Raw genomic sequence first — 25,241 nt, 5'->3', positions numbered from 1 at the left:
TGCTGCCAAAATAGTGTGTGCTGTAAATTGCCTCCAGCATTGCTCCTGTTTCTTCTTGCTGAAGGCTGTCATTTTGCTGAAGCCCAAAGCCCCAGCTGTAAATCATAAAGCGGTGTTCTATCAGATTACTGCTACCCATCAGATTGTGTAACGGAAGTGATGTTCCGACCAAAAAATACATTCCAACATGTGTTCCACGGCACTATGCGTTCCAAACACTTCATGATCTGATGGGTAACGATACTCTGATAGAACACCCATGCGGACATCTTACTACACCCTGCTACATCTTCAATTTCAGAGTAATTTAGCAATAAAATGAGCGTATATAAATAAATACAGTATATTGATATCTGTGATGCTGTTTGGATGTTTAGTTTTGAAAACCTAAAGCTTAAGCACTGAGCAGTGCGGGGTGTACCAACATGGCCTTTGCCACCTTCCTACTGCTGGCGTCCAGCTTCTTTCAAAATGCACCAGCAAAACAGCATCACAGATGTCAATACACTATATTTATTTATTTACGCTCACTTTATTGCTAAAAAAAATTTGATATTCAAGACGTAGCTTGGTGTGGTAAGATGTCCGCATGGGTGTTTTATCAGATTACTGCTACCCGTTGTTCTATCAGATGTTGGAACGCATAGCGCATGAGCAGTAAGTATTTTTTGGTGGGACCATCACTTCCATTACACAATCTGATAGGTAACGATAATCTGATAGAACAGCGGAACTGAACACATTGATTTGCCAGTTTCAAGAACCTGTTTAATTTGATTGTGTGCTCAATCAAACTGTCAAACCATCAAATGACTGGTGTCCTAACTGATCACATGTGCAGCTCCATGACAGCTGCAGTTCAAACAGAAGCAGCTTCCTTGGCTGTAAAGGATAGGAGGGTATAATTATGCTTTAAGGCTGTCAGCAGATCGGCCACTACAAACTCAGCAGTGCCTAAAAATGGAGAGCAACTAAGCATGTGCAGAACAGGGTGAGACAATGTATTATTGAATTTTAAACAGTATAGGGACTTTTTTTTATTTTATACATAGCTATACCTGCAAAAGGGGCCAGCCTGAAGTGATCTAGCAGGACTTCATTTTCTGACCAAAGTTCCACTCAACATTTGCCGCTTTACCCCTGAATGGCACTCCACCACCATTCTTCAGCGACAGCTTCCATGGCACAATTCCGTTTCTTGTTCTTATTGGTATCTCCATGATAGGGTCCACTACAGGCAAGGGGTGTGCATTCACTCACCATTCATTAACACACACTCAGAATCATACATCAACCAGCTTTCAGATACAGAACCTTGAGGAGGGCCTTACCAAACCATATCACCTACCTAATACATCGAGCTGAGTCCAAACTGTCGTACAACTTAGTGAATTAGTTAAATACTATTTATTAGTTAAGAACATCATATACAGCCAACGCCTTTTGGAGGGTGATGCCTCCCAGTTCTTCAGGACGCTAATATACCTTAATTATATCCGCATTGGATTCACTGAATGGCCTGCTTTATGTATATATTGGGTATTAATCACCTGTGGGGAGGTGCAGCATGGTGCAGCAGCAGTAAACACTCAGAGTCCAGTTGCAGAGAACAGAACTTACAGTATATCAATGTTAAAGTTCAGCAATACACAACAAGCCCGGTGGGAAGGCGCCTGTCCGGGAACAATCACAGAATTTAACAGTAATGTGTAGCAGAGCAGGTCTCAGATGTGCCTGCCTTGAGGGGCTGAATGTGGCCTGGCTGGTAAGTGCCCAAATGGGGAGTTGTCCAGGAAGGATGGAGTGTCTCTATCCTTTCTCTACTTGACTGGAACCTCTCCCTGCCACGAATCACTGTCCCTGACAGACAGGAGGCCTGTCCCTATACTACATACACACGAAATGCATGCCAAGCCTGGGAGCCAGGGCCTTAAACGGGTTCTGCCTGACCCAAGTTGGGTCAGATGGGGCGGCAACATCCAATGGGATAGTTTCCCCATTGACCCGGGAAAGCAAAGAGGGACTGTTTTCCACTTGACTTCCCCTCCAACTGCAATGCAGCTGCGGTCGAGCACCACCTACAGTGAAGCAAATAGACTGCACCTGCCTACACACCTAATTATTCAAAAAGTACAAGGCTCTCCCCAAAGGCCTCTCTATCCATTCTAAACAGTTGTTCCATGAAAGCCTGGTGTAAAAAGTCTTCTATTCTAGCCTGTCCCAATAGAGGAAGCAGTTGAAATTTTCGGGAGTTGCCGGGATACAGATCAGCAATGTCTTTTGGGATTCACTTTGAATTCAGTGTCTTGCACCTTGTATCTTATCAACACAGCCTGTCCTGCGGGGTGTTCTTTAAAGTTCATATTATTGTTATATCTGATTGTTTATACAATATATGTATTAAATATGGTAGATAGAAGGGCTTAATTGTGGGTTTACTAAAAAAATCTAAAGAAAGAAATCTACAAGCCACATTTTTACCACTAAATTAGGCCATGTACACCTATGCATTAACAAGTTAGCATAGTTTTACCGCATGGGGAGAGTAAACACTGGCATTTTTGGATATTCTTATTAAGTAATTCCCTACATCTTATGTGGTTTATTTTATGGTTTATATATCAATCTTACATACTGCTACTACTACTACACATAGTAATGTATCAACACATTCCTCATTTGCCAATTCTGCAAAATGAATTGGAGTCAATGGGGAAAGTGAAATCAAAGTGGTTCTAAAGTCATAACAACTTTTACCTTTATGTATTCCCTGCATTATTATTATTATAATACAGGATTTATATAGCGCCAGCAGTTTAAGTAGCACTTTACACCTTGAGGGTAGACAGTACAAATACAATACACTTTAATACAGTAGGAATCTGAGGGGCCTGCTCCTTAAAGCTTACAATCTAAGAGGGTCAAGAGATACAAGAGGTAATAACTGTGGGTGATGTGCTGATTGAGAAGATAAATATACAGTTGTTAGGTGGGGGCCAGATAGGCTTCTCTGAAGAGATGAGTTTTCAGGGATCATCTGAAAGTGGATAAAGTAGGAGAAAATCGGACGGATTGGGGTAGAGCATTCCAGAGGATGGGAGAGGCTCTGGAGAAGTCCTGAAGGCAAGCATTGGATGAGGTGACAAGGGAGTTTGAGAGCAGGAGGTCTTGGGAGGAGCAAAGAGAATGATTAGGTTGGTATTTTGAGACTAGGTTAGAGATGTAGCTGGGAGCCAGATTGTGGATGGCTTTGTAAGTTATAGTTAGTATCTTGAATTTAATTCGGTGACTGAGTAGCAGCCAATGGAGGGATTGGCAGAGGGGTATAGCAGAAACTGAGCGGTTTGTAAGGTGGATGAGCCTGGCAGTAGCGTTCATGACGGACTGAAGTGGGGATAGCCTATTTAGTGGTAAGCCAATGAGGAGGGAGTTGCAATAGTAGAGGTGGGAGATGACCAAGGAGTGGATTAGAAGCTTTGTGGTGGCATTGGTTAGGAAGGGGCGTATCTTGGAGATGTTGCGGAGGTTGAGGCGGCAAATTTTGGATAGTGATAGAATGTGGGGCCAAAAGGTTAGTTCAGAGTCCAGGATTACACCTAGGACCTTGGTGTGGGGGGATGGGTTGATAGTTGAGCCGTTGATATTGACAGAGAAATCAGGGGAAGTGGCACCTGAGGGAGGAAATATCATGAGCTCGGTTTTGGATAGGTTGAGTTTGAGGAAGTGATGTGACATCCAGGCTGATATATCTGCTACTAAGTTTGTAATGCGTGAGGAGACAGATGGAGAGAGCTGGGGGGTAGAGAGATAGATTTGGGTGTCATCAGCGTAGTAATGATATTTAAAGCCGTGGGAGGCAACTGACCCAAGGAGGTGGTGTAGATTGAGAAAAGGAGAGGTCCAAGAACAGAACCTTGGGGGACCCCAACGGAGAAAGGAAGAGGAGAGGAGGAAGTAGAGTTGTAAGTGACACTGAAGGAGCGGTGGGACAGGTAGGATGAGAACCAGTGAAGAGTAGAGTCACGGAGACCAAAGGAGTGGAGTTTATTGAGGAGGAGGGGGTGGTCCACTGTGTCAAAGGCAGCATAGAGATCTATGAGTAGTACAGAATAGTGTCCACTGGTTTTAGCCGTTAGTAGGTCATTTGAGAGTTTAAGGAGAGCAGTTTCCGTGGAGTGTTGAGGGCGAAATCCGGACTGAAGGGGATCAAGAAGTTTATTCATGGTCAGATGGTCGCTTAGTCGGTTGTAGACCAGTCTTTCAAGAAGTTTGGAGGAGAAGGCGAGTAAGGAGATGGGACATAGGTTGTTACGATTGGTGGGGTCCAGTGAGGGCTTTTTAAGTATGGGGATGACTGTGCATGTTTTAGAGCAGGGATATGCAATTAGCGGACCTCCAGCTGTTGCAAAACTACAAGTCCCATCATGCTTTTGCCTCTGGGTGTCATGCTTGTGGCTGTCAGAGTCTCACTATGCCTCATGGGACTTGTAGTTCTGCAACAGCTGGAGGTCCGCTAATTGCATATCACTGTTTAGAGAGTTTGGGAAGATGCCACTAGAGAGGGAGAGGTTGAAAATGTGAGTCAGAGAGTGTAGAATCGAGTCAGAGGGAGAGCGTAGCATTTGCGAGGGAGCAGGATCCAGGGGGCAGGTGGTCAGATGAGTGTTAGATAAAAGTTTAGCAACCTCATTAATAGTAGCAGGGTTGAATGAGGGAAGTAATGATTGTATCTCTGGACATGGGGTGTTGCATGGGGGAGGTTTTTGCGCATTGGAGATCTCCTCATGAATTGTATCAATCTTAGTTTTGAAGTGATTGGCGATCTCCTGGGCAGTGAGTGAGTTGGTGAGTGGAGGCAGTGGAGGACAGAGTAGAGTGTTGAAGGTAGAGAAGAGTTGATGTGGACTGGATGAGAAGGTGTTAATGAGTGTGATAAAGTAGGTCTGTTTGGCAGTGTGAAGGCAGGAATAGTATTTTAGGAGGGCAGATTTATATTGTGTGAAGTCTTCCTGGAACTTAGTCTTATGCCACAGGCTCTCAAGAGCGCAGCTACGCTTTCTGAGACTTCTGGTGTCATCTATTTGCCAAGGTTGTAGCAGTCGGGGACTAATTCTGCGTGTAGTGAGGGGGGCAAGCTTGTCTAGGGAGGAAGACAGTGAGCTGTTGTAGATGAAAGTGGCTAGGTTGGAGCAGGACAGGGGTGATATTTTGCCATAGAGGTGATCAGTAGCAGAGTAGAGAAGAGAAGGGTTGAGGTGGCGAAGGTGTCTACGTGTAACTGTTGGCAGTTGGAGGGAGAGGAGGTGGAAGACAGGGCATTAAGGTAATAAATTTCCCGGTAGCAGTTTCGCCCTCCACCTCCCCAATACTTACCTAAGTCCTCACTGAATCCAACACTGTGCCTGTCTGTAGTGACTCTTCTCTCCCGCTTTTTACATGCTTGGCTGAGACCAGCAGGAGCCATTAAATCCTGTGAGGGGCTGGGGCCGAACCACACTATGTGTCTGAATAGACACACACACCCTGATTCCATTACACAGAGCAGGTAAGTATAACATGTTTGTTATTTTTGAAAAAATGAATCCTTTATAACCACTTTAAGGTAGTTTGGGGGGGGTTAGGAGTACATTGACTTTGAATGGCTCCTGTGGGTTCCTTTCAACTATACTGGACATGTTGCAGTGCAAAAATGGACCCTCATTAGCTTCATTATTTAGCCTTTTTTTACCAAAAAAATTAGAGTGAAAATATAAGTAAAATAAAAAAATTGAAGGTGGCAGTACAGATATAATGATAAAATACACACCACAAATATAAATAAAGAAAGAAAAACATAGATGAAATATACATTAAATAAACTAAACTCCTCTAAATAATAATAAAAAAAAAGAGAAGTAGTTTGTATAAAACATTTTATTCTTAAGCAAGCTGATAAGTAACACTGTTTTTCCAAATCAGTTTTGCCAAAACCACTATGCTCTTCCCTATTCCTCTGCAATGCACATCATACTGCCATTGACACTGTAGGCTTACTATACATTGAGCATGTTTAATATAAATGTATTTAATCACTTTAAAGTGTACCTGTAATTGGTGAGAAGGTATTTAGGTAAAATAAGTTGTGCATAGTACACCACAAGTTGCTTAATCAGAAAAATACTTTGCAAATATAAACTTTCAGAAAGTCGGTACTTCCTTCGGTTAAGGCCACCCCCTGCCTTCCATGTGACTGCATTCATAACTGGAGATAGGTAATAATCCTATTATTATTGGATGGGGTGTAGCAGCGCATTTTCTTGCATCGAGGTGCATTGCGTCAAGTTAGACAGCCCACTCAAAATGAGAGGACTGTAACATACCATAACAAAAATTTTTGCAGCCAATCACTGAAGAAGTTGGAGAACAATAACCCCCAGCACTTTTGTGAGTGGCAGTAATATTAACCCCGAGAATTGATGTCAAAGGCCAGAATAATAACGCCATATCATTAGTGTTCGTGGATGCAATACAATAATAACACCCAATATTGGTTTCAGTAGATATAATAATAACACCCTGCACTGGTGTCAGTACTATTAACCCCCCCCCCCCCACATTGGTGGTCAATGGCATTGAAAGTTAATTCCCTCAATCCCCCCTGCATTGGTGGTCAGTAACAGTGAAAGTTGACCCACCCATTGTCATTGTTACTGCTTGCTAGGGGGCTATTGGCTGTGTGCATCTTTAACAACCAATGACAGGTAAAAAGGGGAGAGGAGGGGGTAGGGAGCAGATATGCCGGTCTTCTACACAGTGTACAGAGATGGACAGCCTGCTCGTCTGTACAACAACTTAGAGTTGGTCTGAATTTCCTCCAGTTTCATTATCTATGAACTAGAGGTAATTATTTTTGAATTTGTGCAGTAATAGTGCCACCAAAACGGTCAGCAGGGATTTTTGAATCAAGCTCAGAACCTTTTAAAGGGCCATACCACCAGACCTTATTGAATCCCCCCCCACAAAATGCTTACCACATATTTAAAGGACACCTGCTGGTTTCCTAGTTGCCTGGTTGCCATACTGTACTAGTCCTCTGGCTGCAATATTTTTTCAGATCATGTCTTCTAATTTAGACCAGCTTCCCCTGCTGCATAATTTTTTGGGACTGAGAAAGAACAGAAAGACAGAGAAAGAAAAATGAAAAAAAGACAGAAAGACAAAAGACAGAGGAATATACCCTGAGGAACATGCCAGCCAGGCCAATAATATTTTCAGAAGCTTGTCAGAAATGGCAGTCCCACCTCTAGCATTTAATTGGTATTTACAATATCAAAGCCAGTTGAGAGGGATGAAGTCATTGATTTTTTTTTAAGTGTTTATATTGCTTTACTCTGTATATCTTTGTAGGGTCACTCTACCTAATACTGATAGTTTGATTCTGGGTAGATGTTATCAAGTTCATCCGCTACCTTCTTACATTTCTCAGGGCTGCAGTTAGTAGATCTCCTTACATGAGATCACGAGGTCAGACCTTCTGCCATTATGAGGATGTCTCTGATACCTTGCTGGATATTTAATTTATTTAACATTATACTGAATGCAACAGGATTAGCAACCTGTAGGGGACAGAGGCAGAACTGTAAATACCAGCAAGATGGTTTCAGCAGAAGAGTCTTTAAGAAATATGTTGGTAATTTAGCCAACCTACGTCCACCACTAACAAAACAGTTTTAAGCGAATTTACATTTTCTTTAAGCATAAAGCCCATGAGACCTAGGGCTCCTTCTACCTGGACAGGAAACACGTTAACCCCCACCAGATAAAAGGGCGGTCCTCCAGACCCCATGTCAATATTAGTGTTTCCTCCGGACGGGGGGTAACATGTTTCCTGGAACTGGTTCCCCTAGGTCTCATGAGCATGGCTCCTGTGGCATTTTGGGGTGGTATTCCTACCTTCTTCTTAGGTCCCACAGCAGCACATTACCAGGGAGTAGGCTTGTGGCTGCTGTCCCTGCTTCTCAGTGCATGGGGAATGCCAGCACCGCCGTGTACGTCAGAGCTCCGGTCCGCGAGCCGCATGACAGCATTCGGCTGTTCTCTCCCTGTTAAACAGCATGGCTGGAGTTTGCAGGGGAAGAGAGAAAGCTGTGCGCATGAAGGGGCGGAACTTATGCGTTCCAAGCTGGTCCACAGGAATTCCCTGGCGGGGTCACTTCCGGTGCATGTGATGTCATCAGCGGGCGCCAGAGACGCTAGTTTCATTCTCTAAATGGCACGAACAGGGACGCTGGGAAGCTGGTATTTAAAAGAGTAAAACCCAGCAGAGGCTGCGCACCACTACAGGTGCGGGATGGACTCCTCTGCGATACCTGCACAGGCAGCAGAAGCAGGCTTTAACACCAGCACCTCACAGGTAAGCCTGAAGTGTATTTTACTTACTTGCACATCTTGTGAGTGTTTTCCCCCTTGTAACCAGTAGGGACTAGGTGAAGGGGGCACATTTTTCTTTTCCTCCTGCACGGGGTGTTATGGAGTGTATGTGGCATAACATTTATTGGGGTCATTTGTTCTCTTGCAGGCCAAGACTCAGGACAAGGCCCGAGCGCAGCCACCAAAAAAGAAATGTGTGGTTTGCGGAAACAAATTGAGCTCCTCGTGGAGCAAAGCAGTTTGCTGCATCTGTATAGACAGCCTGACTTCTGTTAAAGATGAGCTTACGTCTACGTTTAGCTCATTTAAAACTCTAATTGACAAGATTCAAGTCTCCTCAGAGGGTCCATCTCCAGTTAGGACTTCAGCCGGTCCTAGCGCTCCACAGCAGAGTGCGGAAAGTGCAGACTCTGGGGCTGAAGACGGATCTGCCCAGTCTTCTCCGGAAGAATCAGGGTCAGATACAGGGCCCAGGGATAAAGAATCCGCAAGGGGCTCGAGGTATAAGTTATCATTGGAAGATGTAGATGACTTATTAAAGGGTATCTATACAACACTTGGAAGGTACAACTGTCTAAACATGACCTTATGTACAAAGGTTTGCACAAGAGAAAGGCTAGAGTTTTTTCCCGTGCATAGTTCCCTTCTTGATACTATCAAGCTGGAGTGGGAAAATCCAGTGAGAAAAGCTTTCTTTTCCAGTAGCCTTAAAAGAAGGTTTCCATTTGAAGAAGACACAGTGCAGTCATGGAACAAAAATCTTAAGTTAGACACACCTCTTTCAAAAGTTTAAAAAAAATCAGACCTAGCATTTGACAATATGGGCATGCTAAGGGATCCAATGGATAAAAAAGGAGATATTCTTCTTCACAGAGCCTGGGACTCAGCCATTGGGAATCTTAAACCAGCTCTGGCTTCAACTTGTGTAGCCAGAAATTTAGAAGTATGGTTGACACAAATACAAACACACTTGCTGGCAGGTACCTCTAGAGAGCAGATTCTGAAATCTTTCTTTCCTCTCCTCTTTCGTGCAGTGGGGTTTTTGGCTGATTCTTCTGCAGAGTCAGTAAGAATGACAGCTAGGAAGTCGGCCTTAGTGAATTTGGCCAGAAGAAGCCTATGGCTTAAAGCCTGGTCAGGCGAAGCTGCCTTAAAGTTGCGCCTATGTGGTCTTCCCTTAACAGGCGATCATCTTTTTGGCCCAGGTCCACAAGAGAAATAGATAGAAAACGATAGAAAAAAATGCCTTTCCAGAAAATAAGAAAAAGCTGGCAGCCAGAAAGTTTTTTCATGGCAAAAGTAGGCAGCAAGGTCCTAGAGAAAGGGACAATAGGCCCAAAAAATATAGGACAGGGCACAAGGGCAGAGGTAGTCTTGTTTAACCCTCTTCAACAACCCGCCAAGCCACAGTGACTCATGTCTCCCAGTGGGAGGAAGATTGAGGGCTTTTCTCCCACAGTGAACAGCAGTCACCTCAAGTCCATTCATCCTGGACCTAGTGACCAATGGGTACAGGCTGGAATTTTCTTGCCAGCCACCAGAGCGATTATTGGTCACCTTCCCTCCACAAGATAGGGTAAAAGCAAGAGCCCTGGGTCTTCAAATTGGAGACTTGTTAGATCAAAAGGTCCTGATCCCAGTTCCCCCTTCGGATCAGGGCAAGGGATTTTATACCCATATATTTGTCATCAGAAAGCTGTCAGGAAAATATCGGCTTATCCTGAACCTCCGGTCTCTAAACCGTTCGATCAGGTACAAGCACTTTCGTATGGAGACGGTGTTCTCAATCAAAAACCTGCTTTACCCAAACTGCTTCATGGCCACTTTGGATTTGAGGGATACCTATCTGCACATCCATATCCATCCAGCTTCCAAAGATTCTTGAGACTAGCGTTCAAGATGGGAACAGAGATTCACTTTCAATTTCAAGCCCTCCTCCTCGGTCTTAGCGCTGGCTCCGTTAAGGTTAAAGGCAATAACTATTATCCCTTACCTGGATGACCTCCTAGTGTCTGAGTCATACCAAAAGTTATTAGTGGATCTCCAGACTGTACAGGACTTCCTTCAATCTCTAGGCTGGTTAATAAACAAAGAGAAGTCTTCCTTAATTCCGGCCCAGAAAGTGACATATCTGGGGTACAAATTTTGCTCAGTAGACCAAAACGTTTTTCTCCCGCAGGAGGTCTCAAGAATGATGCAAACAATGTCAGCCTTACAGACCAATCAGTCGGTCTCTCTGAGAGAGGTTTCAAGAGCAGTGGGTCTGATGACCTCTTGCTTTCCCGCAGTGCCATGGGCAAGATTTCATCAACGCCCATTATAGCTGTGTCTATTACGGAACTGGGACGGAGACGCAAGTTCCCTGGAATCAAGGGTCTTGTTACCCTCCAGGGTAAAAAGAAGCTTGTGGTGGTGGAGGACACACCTGCACCTAACAAGAGGTCTACCATGGTCCATTCCTATATCCCAGAGGATCACAACAGATACGAGTTCCTGGGGATGGGGAGCCCACCTCAGCAACACAATGGCACAGGGAGAATGGTCTCAAGGGAAACAAGAGCTTCATTGAATCATAGAGAGCTTCTAGCGGTTGAGAAAGCCTTTGCAGGAATTTCAGATGGAAATCAGGGGTCACAATCTCCAGATTCTATCCGACAATATCACTACGGTTGCGTACCTCAACAAACAGGGAGGTACGAGGAGTCAGATACTTTAATCTGTCACCCAGGAGATTTTATCATGGGCAGAAGGGAATCTAGCTTCAATTACAGCAGTGCACCTGAAGGGGACACAAAACTGTCTGGCAGATTATCTCAGCCGCTATCGGGTATGTTGAGACAATTGGTCCCTTCATCCCAAAATCTTTGCGGGTCTCACCGACAGATGGGGATGTCTCGAAGTGGACCTGTTCGCAGATCAGAAAAATCGCAACACAGAGACGTTCTCTTCTCTGAACCCAGCGGATTGATCATTGGGGATCGATGCTCTGGCGAATCCGTGGCCATTCGGCCTCTCTTACGCCTTCCAGCCAATCAGGCTAATTCTGGAAGTCCTCCGGAAGTTTCTTATAGAAGAAACAGATCTTATCCTAATAGCCCCTTTCTGGCCCAAGAGGCCATGGTTTTCCCTGTTACAGACTCTGGTCTCAGAGCCTCCACTGAGTCCTCCGAAGAGAAAAGACTTATTATCGCAGAGTCCAGTGTCGCACCCACAGGTGGTTTCCTTAAGCTTGATGACCTGGTAACTGAAGAAAAGATACTAAGCACCTAGGGGTTCTCTGACAAAGTAGTCAAGACCCTGGTAAATTGCAGAAAACCAGTCACTAGAGCCATATATTCCAAGGTTTGGAAGAAATTTAACTCATGGTTATCTGAAAATCAAAAGATTAACTCATGATGTTCGACAAAGGTCTTTCAGTTAGTACCTTAAAGGTACAGGCGGCAGCTATCAGTGTTTTTCTCCAATTTTTTCTCTTGGAAAATCCCACTATAGCTAGATTCTTCAAATCAATTTCTAGGTCCAGGCCAGTAGTGGTTATAGGTTGTTCAACCTGGGACCTGTCCCTGGTGCTTCAAACTCTGGTAGAATTCCCCTTTGAGCCCCTAGAGGATATTTCAGTTAAGCTACTTACCTTAAAAACTATTTTTCTTGTGGCAATTACCTCAGCTCGTAGGGTAAGTGAGTTACAGGCCCTATCAGTGAGGGAGCCTTTCCTCACAATTTTTGAGGATCGGGTTGTTTTAAAAACTGATCCAGGATTTCTGCCTAAAGTGGCCAGTACATTCCACAGATCCCAGGACAATGTACTGCCAACCTTTTGTAGTTTGCCAAAGGGCGACCAAGAAAGAAAATTTTGTTTTTTAGATGTGAGAAGAATTCTTCTCATCTACCTTGAGGTCACCAATACCTTTAGAAAAACAGACGCCTTGTTTGTCCTCTTTTCAGGAACACACAAGGGAAAGAGTGCATCTAAAGCCACCTTGGCTAGATGGATAAAGCAAGCTATTTCTGAAACGTACGGGAAGTTCCTCCGTCTTTTATCACTGCGCACTCAACAAGAGCCTTGTCTGCGTCTTGGGCTGAGAGGGCTGGAGCCTCACCAGAACAAATTTGCAGGGCTGCCACATGGTCCAGTTTTTCGACCTTCATTAAACATTATAACATTGATCTCCTATCTGCTCAGGAGCAGGCGATTGGTCGTAAGGTCCTTCAGGCAGTTGTCCCTCCCTAGACTGGTAAGTTCTGGCTCATCGTCTCATGGGCTGTCCTGGAAGACGCTTAGAGAAAAGCTGAGTTAGACTTACCAGTAACTCCTTTTCTGAGAGTCTTCCAGGACAGCCGGATTCCCACCCGGTTTTGTCTTGAAGTTATGTGCATATGTTTTACAGGGACGTCCTACTGTTCTCGAGAATACTGACATGGGTCCTGGAGGACCCCCCTTTTATCTGGTGGGGGTTAACGTGTTTCCTGTCCTGGTAGGAGGAGCCCTAGGTCTCATGGGCTGTCCTGAAAGACCCTCAGAAAAGGAGTTACCGGTAAGTCTAACTCAACTTTTTCAAGGAATCAGCATTTTACCCATATAGACTGTTCTGTAAACTGTTAAAGGTACACTCTAGTTATAAACTGCAATGTAGCTATGAATAACATTCAGGGAATGTAGCCCATAAGCTCAGGGCTTTCCTTTTTCATTTAGGCATTGCTGTAGTTCACCGGCCCACCCCACATCAATATGTTTGTAGTTTGGTTACACTTTGTTTTCTTGTTTGTAATGTGTTCCCAACCATCCCTAATGTGTGCTTGAAAAAAGTTCTAAAATAAATATTTTCTGAGGGTGGTTACCGATTCCCTCTATTTATTCCATATATGTATTCATTTTCTGCTGATTTTCACAAATAGAAAGCCTTGTTTATCTAAATGCCAATACTAAGAAGTTGATTACACACTTATAATATTCAAACCTGTCTTTAATTTTTGATTCTGACTTTTGATACATCATAGGAGAGAAAGTTGGAAAACATAGGTTCCACCCCCACAGCACCGATCTCCCTGTGGCTCTCCTGCTTCTGTCTTCTCCTCCTCTCCCCTCCCACCGGCTTCAACTGCTGCACAGGAGCAACAAGAGGATTTAACACAATAAAGCCCCCACCGCAGTTCTGCCACCCCACCCCGTACTGGAAAACCCCCAGCAGCACATATCCCCATCCAAGTGCCCCTCTACCCCAGCACTGCTGGCTTCACCTTCTCCCCCTTCCACCGGCTGCAGATGCTGCTGGGGCAGGAAATTGATGTCAGGATGAAGAACGGGGGTTGGTAAGGTAAGCATGTCATATCATGTTCTCCAGGCCCTTCCTGAATAAACACGGTGAGCGAGCAGTACCAATCACTCCTGTGTTCATTAATCGCTGGAGCATAGTAAACTGTGTTTACTATGCTTCAGTTTGTGAATGATTAGGAGCCTCTGTATAGAGCGCTTCCTATTCATTAATCTGCAGTGCAGCTGAGGCTGCAGAGAACGTCGATTCCTCTTTTTTTAACCACTTCAGCCCCAGAAGGATCTACCCCCTTCCTGACCTGAGCACTTTTTGCGATTCGGCACTGCGTCGCTTTAACTGACAATTGCGCGGTAGTGCGACGTTGCACCCAATCAAAATTGACATCCTTTTTTTCCCACAAATAGAGCTTTCTTTTGGTGGTATTTGATCACCTCTGCGGTTTTTTATTTTTTGCGCTATAAACAAAAAAATAGCGACAATTTTGAAAAAAACACATTATTTTTTACTTTTTGCTATAATAAATATCCCCAAAAAATATATATATAAAAAATCTTTTTTCCTCAGTTTAGGCCGATACGTATTCTTCTACATATTTTTGGTAAAAAAAATCGCAATAAGTGTTTATTGATTGGTTTGCGCAAAAGTTATAACGTCTACAAAATAGGGGATAGTTTTGTGGCATTTTTATTGATAATTTTTTTTTTACTCGTAATGGTGGTGATCAGCAATTTTCATCATGACTGCGCCATTATGGCGGACACATCGGACACTTTTGGCGCGATTTTGGGACCATTCACATTTATACAGCGATCGGTGCAATTAAAAATGCATTGATTACTGTGTAAATGTGACTGGCAGTGAAGGGGTTAACCACTAGGTGGCGCTGTAGGGGTTAAGTGTGTCCTAGGCAGTGATTCTAACTGTGGGGGGGAGGGGCTGTGTATGACACATCACTGATCACCGCTCCCAATTTACAAGGAGCTGTGATCAGTGACAGTGTCATTAGGCAGAACGGGGAGATGCATGTTTACATTAGCACCTCCCCGTTCTTCCTCACAGTGAGACGATCGCGGGTATCCCGGCAGACATCGGGTCCGCGGGACCAGCAATCACGGTCACGGAGCTCCCGGCAGGCACACGAGCGCGCGCTCGCAAGCCGCCTCTTAAAGGGCAATGTGCAGGTACGTTAATCTGCCTGTACCTGCCTTTCTGCCGCAGTATATCTGCGTGAGGCGGTCGGAAGCAGTTAAAAAGTACACGCTCCTCCTACAATGGCTTGTTGGTAACACAATAAAAAAGGTGTCCCTGGAAACTTTTTTGAAATGTTGGGAACTATGGTACAACTAAAGGCATATTTTTGGATAGAGTGGAGAGAGATTAGAAAACCTGTCAGGTTTTTATTGATGTCTGTGTCTTCAGTAGGGAGAAAATCCCACATTTTTAATTGTCCAGAGAACAGGAATAGAAGGGAAATCTTGCAATAAGAAGACTAGCTCTAGTGACCCTGGTGACACCTGGGGATACCCTTACATTAGAGTGGTTTCCTCTCCCTTCCTGTTTTGGCTATAGGACAGGTAGTGAAAGGAAATCTCCCCAATGGGACACAAATGGCAAAAAAGTGACAAGGGTTATAACACTCTCTTAGGCTGGCCATACATGATACAATTATCTTGTACAACTTTCTTTTAGGTTTACCAAAAACCTAAACACTTTCAATTTGTATGCAATCAGGCAGGCCCTTGCACTGCATAGTTGAAGGTAAATCTAAAGAAAATTGAATAAGAAAATTGGATGGTGTGTGGCCAGCTTTACTCTTACATTAAAGTCTTGGCCACATCCAGCTCTTACTGTGTGCTGCTTCCTCCAATTATCACTAAACTCATGGTAGCCCCTGCCATCTAGAGAGCACATACATAACATTGGCTGAATGAAACTGGGGCTTTTCACATTTCAGGGCTACACATTGAAAATCTTGGGAGCGGGGCTGAAGGTAAGTATTTAGGTATGTGACTGCCCACTGAGGGAATGGGGAGGGGGACAACTTCCATAAAAGTAAAGTAGATTTTGGTTTTGGCAATGTACCCAATGTATAACGGGGTTTGGCAACCTGTCGATCACAATCTACTTGTTGATCGTGGGCAGGTATCCGATATATTGTGGCCTGTCCTGCCGACCATCCATTCAAAGTGTTCTTTCCCCACCTGCAGATAAGCACAGGGAAGCAATATGATTAAGGATGTTGTCCTTATCTCTGCCAGCCCTCCTTTCCTGTCTATCCCAAGCGCTTCTATGTGACATCATATGGGATGGATGATAATGTGATGAATGAGAGAGGAGGGCCGGTGGGGATCAGAATGTCAGAAAAGCAGACATCAATGTGTCTTCCCAGCTCTACATAGTGGTGAAATCTCTGCCCTGCTGACCCTGTCCTTTGCCCTACTGACCCCTGTTCTCTGCCCTAGTGACCCCTGTACACTGCCCTACTGACCCTGTCCTTTGCCTTGTTGACCTCTGTTCTGCTGCCCCCTGCCCTGTTAATCGCTGTTCTTCACCCTTCTGACCCCTGTCCTTTGCTTTGTTGACCCTGTCCTCTGCTATGCTTACCCCTGTTCTCTACACCCAGCTGACCCATGTCCTCCACCTTGCTGACCACTATCTTCTGCTGTGCTGATCCCTGTCCACTGACCTGCTGACGCTTGTCTCCTGTTCTGCTGACACCTGTTCTCCACTCTGCTGACCCATATTCTCCGCTCTGACTGCTGCTCTCTGACCTGCTGACTACTGTCCTCTGCTCTGCTGACCCCTGTCCTACATCCTGCTGGCCCTTGTCCTCTGCCTGACTGACTCCTGTCCACTGCTCTGCTGACCCCTCCCCTCTACCCTGCTGACGCCTGTCCTTCACCCTACTGACCCCTGTTCTCTGCCCAGCCGACCCTGTCCTCTGCCCTGCTGATCCCTGTTCACTGACCCCTGTCCACTGAACCCTGTTCTGCTGACACCTGTCCTCTGCCCTGCTGACCCCTGTTCTCTACTCTGCTTACTCAGTCCTCTACTCTGCTGACCCCTGTTCTCTACTCTGCTTATAACCAAAAGAGAAAATCTCTCTCCTGTGCTCAAGTGTCTAGATAATCAGTGTGTGATAAGGCCAGTAGGCTTTAGTGGTATCTGGCGTCTTGCAGCCCTTTTCAGAATGTTGGGCATTCAAAAACTACAAAGAGAAAACAAAAAGAAGAGAGGGCACACTGACCTAACGCATTACCACTGGTAGCGTTTATTAAAAAGTAAAATAACAAGTAATATACTCACAAAAGAGCTTAAAATACAGGCATGGACATAGACTGCAGGTATGCAGTAGCAAGCACCAGGATGAAGTGGGACCGGACATCAAGTAGATGCGGCAACGGCTAACGCGTTTTGGGAAGTGCCCAATGGGAACCAGCCCACCATGGCCACTCCCACTTCCCAATGGGAAGTGGGAGTGGCCATGGTGGGCTGGTGCTGGTGATCATTGGGAGGCTTGGTTACATGTATGCACACATATATAGAGGAGCTCTTACCTGTGAGCAGCTACCACCCGCTTAGGCTCTGAGGAAAGGGGCTCGCCCCCGAAACGCGTTAGCCGTTGCCGCATCTACTTGATGTCTGGTCCCACTTCATCCTGGTGTTTGCTACTGCATACCTGCAGTCTATGTCCATGCCTGTATTTTAAGCTCTTTTGTGAGTATATTACTTGTTATTTTACTTTTTAATAAACGCTACCAGTGGTAATGCGCTAGGTCGGTGTGCCCTCTCTTTGTTTTCTCTACTCTGCTTACTCAGTTCTCTACTCTGCTGACCCATGTTTCCCACTCTGCTGACCCTTGTCCTCTGACCTGCTGACCTGGTTCTCCGTTCTGCTGACTTCTGTCCTGAGGCCTGCTGGCCCTTGTCCTCTGCCTGGCTGACCCCTGTCCTGTGCCCTACTGGCCCTTGTCCTCTGCTCTGCTGACCCCTATAATGTCCCCAACAAACTGCTGACCCATTTACTTTGTCCTACAAACTGATGGCCTCTGTATACTGCCCTACCAACTACCCTGTACTTTGCACTACAAACTAATGATCCTTGTACTCATGACCCCTGTACTCGGCCCTACATACTACTGACCTCCGTACACTGCCCTACACGCTAAAAGATTCTGTACACCGCTCTACATAATACTGACCCCTGTACAGTGCCCTACACACTGCTGACCCCTGAACACTGTGCTATATACTACTTACACTGGCCAGAACTAGTAGCATAGAGCATACTTGACTAGGCCTGAAACTAGTCAAGCAAGCCAGCCTGCAGTACCAAATATTCTGCCTTCTTGATGGCCTGATTCAGACTTGTGGGGGTGACTAATTACTCTCCAGAAATGAGAAAATTGTGAATGAAAGTGAATGCAAACTTTCACACTGAAACCAACTTTTACCCTTGGTTCACATCTATGTGTTGTTTAGTGCATTTTGCATTTTTCAGAAACTCACTACAGTCCATTTAACATGGTTTCCTATAAATCTAGTTCACACTTGTGCGTTTTGAGAAGGTGAGTTTTTTGGAAAGGGTCATGGACTTTTTTTCCCACAGCAGATTGCATTTTGCGTGTAATAGATTTCAATGGACCCGCACCAAAAACGCAAGTGTTGCGTTTTTGATGCTTTTTTTTTTTTTGCTAATAGGAAAGTATGACAGTTCTGTTCATGGAGTGTGACTTTAATACGACTTTATACTCTCTGGCCCTCAAGTAGTATCAAACTTGCATCAAAGTAGTGCAGGAACCATGTGTCCAAAGTCACATGTTAGGGTTAGGGGCTGGGGTTAAGGACTAGGATTAGAGTTAGCGGTAATTGTTAGGGTTAGCAGTTATAGTTAGGGTTAGGACACTAACCCTAACAATTACTGCTAACCCTAATGATTACCACGAAGGCCCCTTTCACGCTGAGGCGGTTTTCAGGCGTTTTAGCGCCTGTAAACCACATCCCATTCATTTCAGTGTGTCTTTTCACACTGGGGCGGTACGCTTGCCGGACGTTAGGAAAAGTCCTGCAAGTAGCATCTTTGGGGTGGTTTGGGAGCACTGTATACAGCGCTCCCAAAATGCCCTGGTGAAAAGCGCTTTAGAAGCGCCGCAATACGGGCGCCTTTAACCACTTTTTCGGGGTTAAAAGCGATGTGCTAGTTGCAGAAAAGCACCGCTAAAACAAGCTGCACTTTACCGCTAATGCTCAGCGGCCCCAGTGTGAAAGGGGTCTAACCCTAACCCTAGCCCTAACCCTAACATGCGACTTTGGACACATAAAAGTTCCTGCACTACTTTGATGCTACTTTGCTGCTACTTGAGTGCCAGAGAGTGTAGTCGCATCAAAGACACAATCCATGAACAGAACTGTCATACTTTCCTATTAGCAAAAAAAAACGCATCAAAATCACATGTTAAAAAACACAAGACGCACCACAAAACATGCCAGCCATTACATGCATCCCTGCAGATATACAATATATTTTTATTTGGTTCATATAATTGACTTGCTATTGTTTAGTTTACAATTTCCAGCATTGGCACACATTTACGCTCCCTGTCGTGTAGTTCCCCTGTGGTGGCAGCACCATTGTCTTTCCCGGGAGCTTCGAGGTGTATACAGGGAGATTTCTTGTCTCAGGCTGTCCCCACCTGCCCTTTGAGCGGAGGGGACACCTACACCTTGACGCCATGCATGTGTGCCGGCCGCACGGCGTCTGCAATTTTGCGATGTCATTGCGGCTGGACGCATCAGACCATCTGGATGCATCGGGGAGGCGTTTACGGTTGCACGCCCCCCCGTGACGCCGGGTGTTTCCTGCACTCATGTGTCAGTCATCCAATCATGGTGTTGGGGGCGGAGCCCTGTTGGATCTCCTGGGGGTATATATTGGAGGGCTGACATGGTCTGCATTTCAGTCTTTGCATCACAGAGGACACACACACACACCTGTTGATTCACCTGCCTATATTTACCAGACTCACCTACTTCCACCAATTCCAGGTACACTTCATTACTTGCACATGGCTCACTCTGAGCATTCATCTTACTTTTTCCTTTTTGTCACCAGTTCTATTTCAATTTCAATTTTAATTTGGCTTTTTTTACTCTTTTTCTTTTGTTCATCTCTCTGAATCGCATCACTTGCTGGCATTTCTTTGCCATTTTTCCTTTCCCGATTCAGTCTCCTATGCCCCTACTATTCTTGGCTCAGGCTTTCTATTCATATATAGACACATACATATCATTGTTACTTAATGTATGACTATACTTTTTTACGCCTACAGTTTCCATCATACATGGAATCTCTGTTTATACATAGACACATACATATCATTAGTACTCAATGCATTAATATACTTTTTTACGCCTACAGTTTCCATTACACATGGATTCAGTGAGACTTCTGAAGACACACTCTTACATGCACACCATGCCTGTCCTCTGGTTTGCCCTACCGGGGTCCCGTTCGGCTCCGCCTCCACAGTTCCTGGTTGAGACACCTGCTGCTACCTCTGGGAACTGCACACCTGTTATCCTGGCCTCATTTTGTGGTGAGTATGGGACCCCACATTATGGCTCCCACGCTCTGCAACTACTTCAATACTATACCACATACCCATTTATAGTCTTCTATCTTCGGTACTCCTGTACACGCATCAACCCCTGAAGAGCGAGCTGGGTCTCACGAAACGCGTTGGATACACTAGATGCTTGTGTATTACATGTTTTCTAATCTTAGGGTACACCAATGCCCGTGTATTAAACGTTTATTATCCATTTAAGCGGAAGTTCCATTTCTAGGTGGGACTCCGCTTTAAGGCCCCTTTTACACTGGGGTGATGTGGGCGCCGGCGGTAAAACGGCACTATTTTTAGGGCTGCTTTACCGTCGTTTTAGCTGCGTTATTCAGCCGCTAGCGGGCCGGTTTTAACCCCTGCTAGCTGCTGAACAAGGGTTAAAACTGCCCGCAAAGCGTCCCTGCAGCGGCGCCCCATTGATTTTAATGGGCAGGAGAGGTGAAGGAGCGGTGTATACAACACTCCTTCACCGCTCCAAAGATGCTGCTTGCAGGAGTTTTTTAATGGCTTGCAAGCGCACCGCTTTCACACTGGAGACACAGGAGAGGCGCTTTACAGGCGCTATGCATTTTCAGCGCTGTAGCACCTGCAAAGCGCCCCAGTGTGAAAGGGGTCTAAGGTAGGCTAAGTTTATATTTTTACAGTGACATTTGTTTTATTTTATTTCTCTTCCTAAGTTTTCTTCATGCCATCCTTACTTTTTATTTCGACCTTGCTAGCTCATTTCTTAATTAAAAAAAAGAAGAAAAAAAAGGGCACTGCATCCCAGTGATCTTTGATCTTTTGCCATCTTGTTCTTGAAGATCTCCACTTCTCAAAGATTGCCTACCCCTAATTTATAACATTATCAGTTAGCTTTTAGCTTTTTGTTTACTCTAAAAGAAATGTTTCCTTTAAATACCATTTACATTTTAAAACATAGATTGCCAATCAGGGACTACGGACCTGAAGTATCAAAGAATCAGTTCTTCGGGATGTGGAATTCCCTTATACAGGCAGTGGTCTCAGTGGGGGGCATCAATAGTTTCGAGAAACTATTAGATAAACACCTGAATGACCACAACATGCAGGGATATATAAGGTAATACTGACATATAATCACACACATAGGTTGGACTTGATGGACTTGTGTCTTTTTTCGATCTCACCTACTATGTAACTATCTAAATAAGAACATAAAGTAGCCCTAGTGTCAAAGATATTTTTCCATGGGCCTGCTGGTATTTTAAAATCAATATCCCCGACTCCTGAGCAGCCAATCTCATCACTGCCGCTCTCATACATTGTTTCCTGAAAATAAGACCTAGCGTGATTGTCGGTGATGGCTGCAATATAAGCCTTACCCTGTTTCCCCGAAAATAAGCCCTACCCTGAAAATAAGACCTACAAGGACTTTAACTAGGGCTTATTTGGGGGGGTTGGGCTTATATTGCAGCCATCACCGACAATCACGCTAGGTCTTATTTTCGGGGAAACAGGGTACTAGTGTAGTGAGGGGTAAAGGGGGTTTTAGGGCAGGGGCAGGCACTTGACCACAGGTCCAATTTAAGTGCCTTGAGTAATGCCTTCATCTTCCATTCTTCCCAGAAAGCCAGAACTACTGTATCTTTGTTCAGGCATTGTTGAAAGCAGGCATTTACTTCCAGGCCTGAGCTGCTGGCCCATAGATGAGACAATCATGTAAATCAAAATGCCTGGGCAGTAGTTTGTATGCTCTTATCTAAGAGCTCGTTCGCATCAGCCCCATTAGGCATTGTTGAAAAAAAAAAGTAGCATGCACTGTATTTTTTGCAGTGCAGGACATTGCAATACAATACGCAATAATGAACAGTTAAATTAATTGTCAGGTTTAATATAAAGTTTAAAAAAAGGAAAAAACAAAATACTGCGATACATTGTACACAATGCTTACACAAAGCACACCAGCCAGGACACTTGCGCACTTTAACCAGCGCATTCTGGTGTGAATGGGCCTTCATAAAGCTCAGCCCTTTGCTGCTGCTTCTTACCTAGATGTTCCTGTCAGGTATGGACATAGAGTCACTTGACCACAGCTCATTGGCTACATTTCAATGATAAAAGGGACCTCATACTTTTGCTGTGTACTGTGACATGTAAAGAGTTTGTTCATACAGACTCTCAAATTTACTGATTGGTGAGCTTTACAGTATGTTATCTCCTCACAATTGCCATCTGGTTTTGCAAGCTTGACTCTGTTTTGGTGGCCAAGAAAGACTTTCCTTCACTTCTTGGCACAATGACGGGGTGTTAGATTTTGGCTGGAGTTGGGCTTTATATAAAAGACAACTGGGTAAGTGGCGTGGGTGCTGTATGGTGTATGGGAGACAGGATCGACCCACTTTTTTTCCTTATATACTGTTGTATATAGTTTGGGGCTGCGATTCTTTTTTCTCCATCTCAGGAGTTTTGATACCTGTGTGTATTTGATCAGTTTTACCAATGGCAATAGACATTCACAGATTCTTTGTAATAAAGCTGAGTTTGTTTATCTGAATTTCTCTAGAACTAATGAGAGGACCAGATGTCAGACATTGACCACTGCTGTGGAACATTCAAAGCTACTCCTAACCAGGGTTGCCAACCTCCCGCAAGCATTTTTTTACTGACAAAACATGGAAATTTTACTGGCAATGTACATTTTTTACTGGCAACCTGAGAAATTACAGAACTCCTATTGAAAACTAACACAGTGAATATTTGAACAGTATAAACATGATATGGTAACACTGACAATACCTATAACAAAGACATTTGCTTGATTTACACTTAAAAAGTCAACACAGAATGAAATTATCAGCCCCTGATATTTGGTCAGTTGTCAAAAAATCACGTATTTTTACAAACTGTCAGTAAATTTACTGGCGGTTGGCAACCCTGCTCCTAACACAGGTATTGACAATAAGAAATCCCCTTTATAAAAGATACCGTGTTTGTAAAGAGAAAAAATATAGATGTTTATTCCCAAAAACATGGATTTTTTTGTTCTTTTTTAGTTAATCTGTGTTCCATAAAAAAACTAAGAACAACACTTGAGATCATAGGCATGCACAGAGGGTGTGCCACCCTAATCACTCTGTGTGGTGCTGATTCCCAGTACTGCCTGTCCCCCCCCCCCCCCCAGCCCCAGCTGGCTTCCCTACTCTCCTCTTCCCCCAGTTGCTGTGGGGGATGTTTCAGGATGGAGAGTGGGAGGAGGGTCTAATCAATATGTCATTTACCAGCCCCTTTGTTTTATAAATGAACACACACACTCACTGTCTTCAATAACTGAAGTATAGTAAACTTTGTTTACTATGCTTCAGCTTGTGACTAAACAGGAAGCCGCTCAGCACAGAACACTTCCCATTCATTCGCTGTCCGGTGCAGCTGAGGCTGCAGAGAAAGGCATGTGTATTTATAAGCTTTGGGGTGCACACCCTAATACTATAGGCTGCGCACACCTATGCCTGAGATGTACTTAGTACTCAACTTTATAATGAGTGCCTACCATCTAAAGTGATTAAAACAAGCGAGAACATTTCTGCCAGGTAACATATTATAGGACACAGAGAATTGCCCAAGCCTTGCATCACTCCTGCAGCACCTCTGTTGCCTTGGAACGCCATCTATTTTGATGAAACATAAAGCTGCACAAGCATTGCACGTCTGCTTGCTGCCTAATGTGTTTCTTCATAATTTGCTAGTTGTGTTATACTATTGTCAGTGACTGTCTGCATTGTGTGTGTGTGTGTTATCTACTTCTCCAATCTTATAGCACAACTCGACTTGATGATAGCCTTCTACACATAAATAATTGACATTAGGTATTCATTTGTATGCAGTATTGCAAACACTAAAACATGCCTAGGTCAACGTTTAGCATACTGACCTTTTTCTCCTTGATATTCTTCATGGGGTAAAGCCTAGGGGTAATGACGTTACATTAGATGTGCAGCTTCTCGGACTCCTGTATCTATTTCTACACTACCTGCATTCAGCAAGCTACCTGCTGCCAGAAGGACATTACCATAGACCAATCACACTGGAGGAATAGAGCAGATAGGTGGGGTTAGTCAATCGCTGTTTTCCATGATTGGCAGTTACCAAGGATCAGGTTGCACTGACGTTCTTTAAATGTACTCGCTGCCATGGTGATCTGAAGACGCTGTGGAAGGCCTGTACACCTCAGTACAGGCTGTGTTGTCTAGAATGCTGTCAGAAGAGAAACAACTAGTTATCTACCCATATAGCAATATGTAAAATTCTATGTTAGGTCAGATCACATGCCATGCATGTGCATCCATTTACACACTGAATGTAAATAATAATTATAAAATAACAGGGACAGCACATATGAAATAACTTACACGCATCAATATTTATATATACGAATATACTGTATACAAGAACACTAGCAAATAGAGAAATATGAAGGGTGCTTCTGCTGATCGTCTAAAAATGCTGCATATCCCCATTATTAAAAACTATGACATGTTAGGAGGAGTGACTGCTGAATAATTTAATTCCTGTAAATGCATGCTTGTAAAACCCATGATGATACACTAAACATAAGGTGTCCTTTTTACAGAAAGTTGTTTTTAGTGAAATTGTACCAGGGTCGTGTTATGTGGTCAGGTTAATTGCAATTAATGCTTAGTGATGATCTTCATTCTGTTATCCCAGCTTCAATAAAGTGTTACTAAACCCAGGAGCCTGCATTCACTATATCTGGTCCCCCACAGTACACAGAACATGGAAATGCAATTATTTTAGTAGATATACACTGCTAAATAAATACCTTTTCCCATCAGCAGTATATAGCAGTCTTGTGACTTCTATCAGTGCCAGGTTAAGGCTTGTAGAAAGCGTTTTTCATACTGCACTGGCTGTCCTATCAGGATGCAGGACCCCTGATCCTCTGTCTGGACAGTGCTGA

The 25,241-nt window shown here is 44.3% G+C and overlaps 1 protein-coding gene across 1 annotated transcript in view; it reads right to left on the bottom strand.

The window, feature by feature from the left end:
• The window catches only part of PLS1 (plastin 1), a 227,386-nt gene extending 203,043 nt beyond the window's left edge, over positions 1-24,343 (bottom strand). Inside the window, exon 1 of the mRNA XM_073625875.1 lies at positions 24,195-24,343. The gene's annotated coding sequence lies outside the window, so the exon portion shown is untranslated. The remainder of the gene's footprint in view (positions 1-24,194) is intronic.
• Between the last annotated feature and the right edge of the window lie 898 nt (positions 24,344-25,241).

This window comes from Aquarana catesbeiana, linkage group LG04 (genome assembly GCF_042186555.1).
Source record: "Aquarana catesbeiana isolate 2022-GZ linkage group LG04, ASM4218655v1, whole genome shotgun sequence".
In the NCBI taxonomy this organism is placed as follows: domain Eukaryota; kingdom Metazoa; phylum Chordata; class Amphibia; order Anura; family Ranidae; genus Aquarana; species Aquarana catesbeiana.
This window is presented reverse-complemented; position numbering and strand designations above follow the sequence as displayed.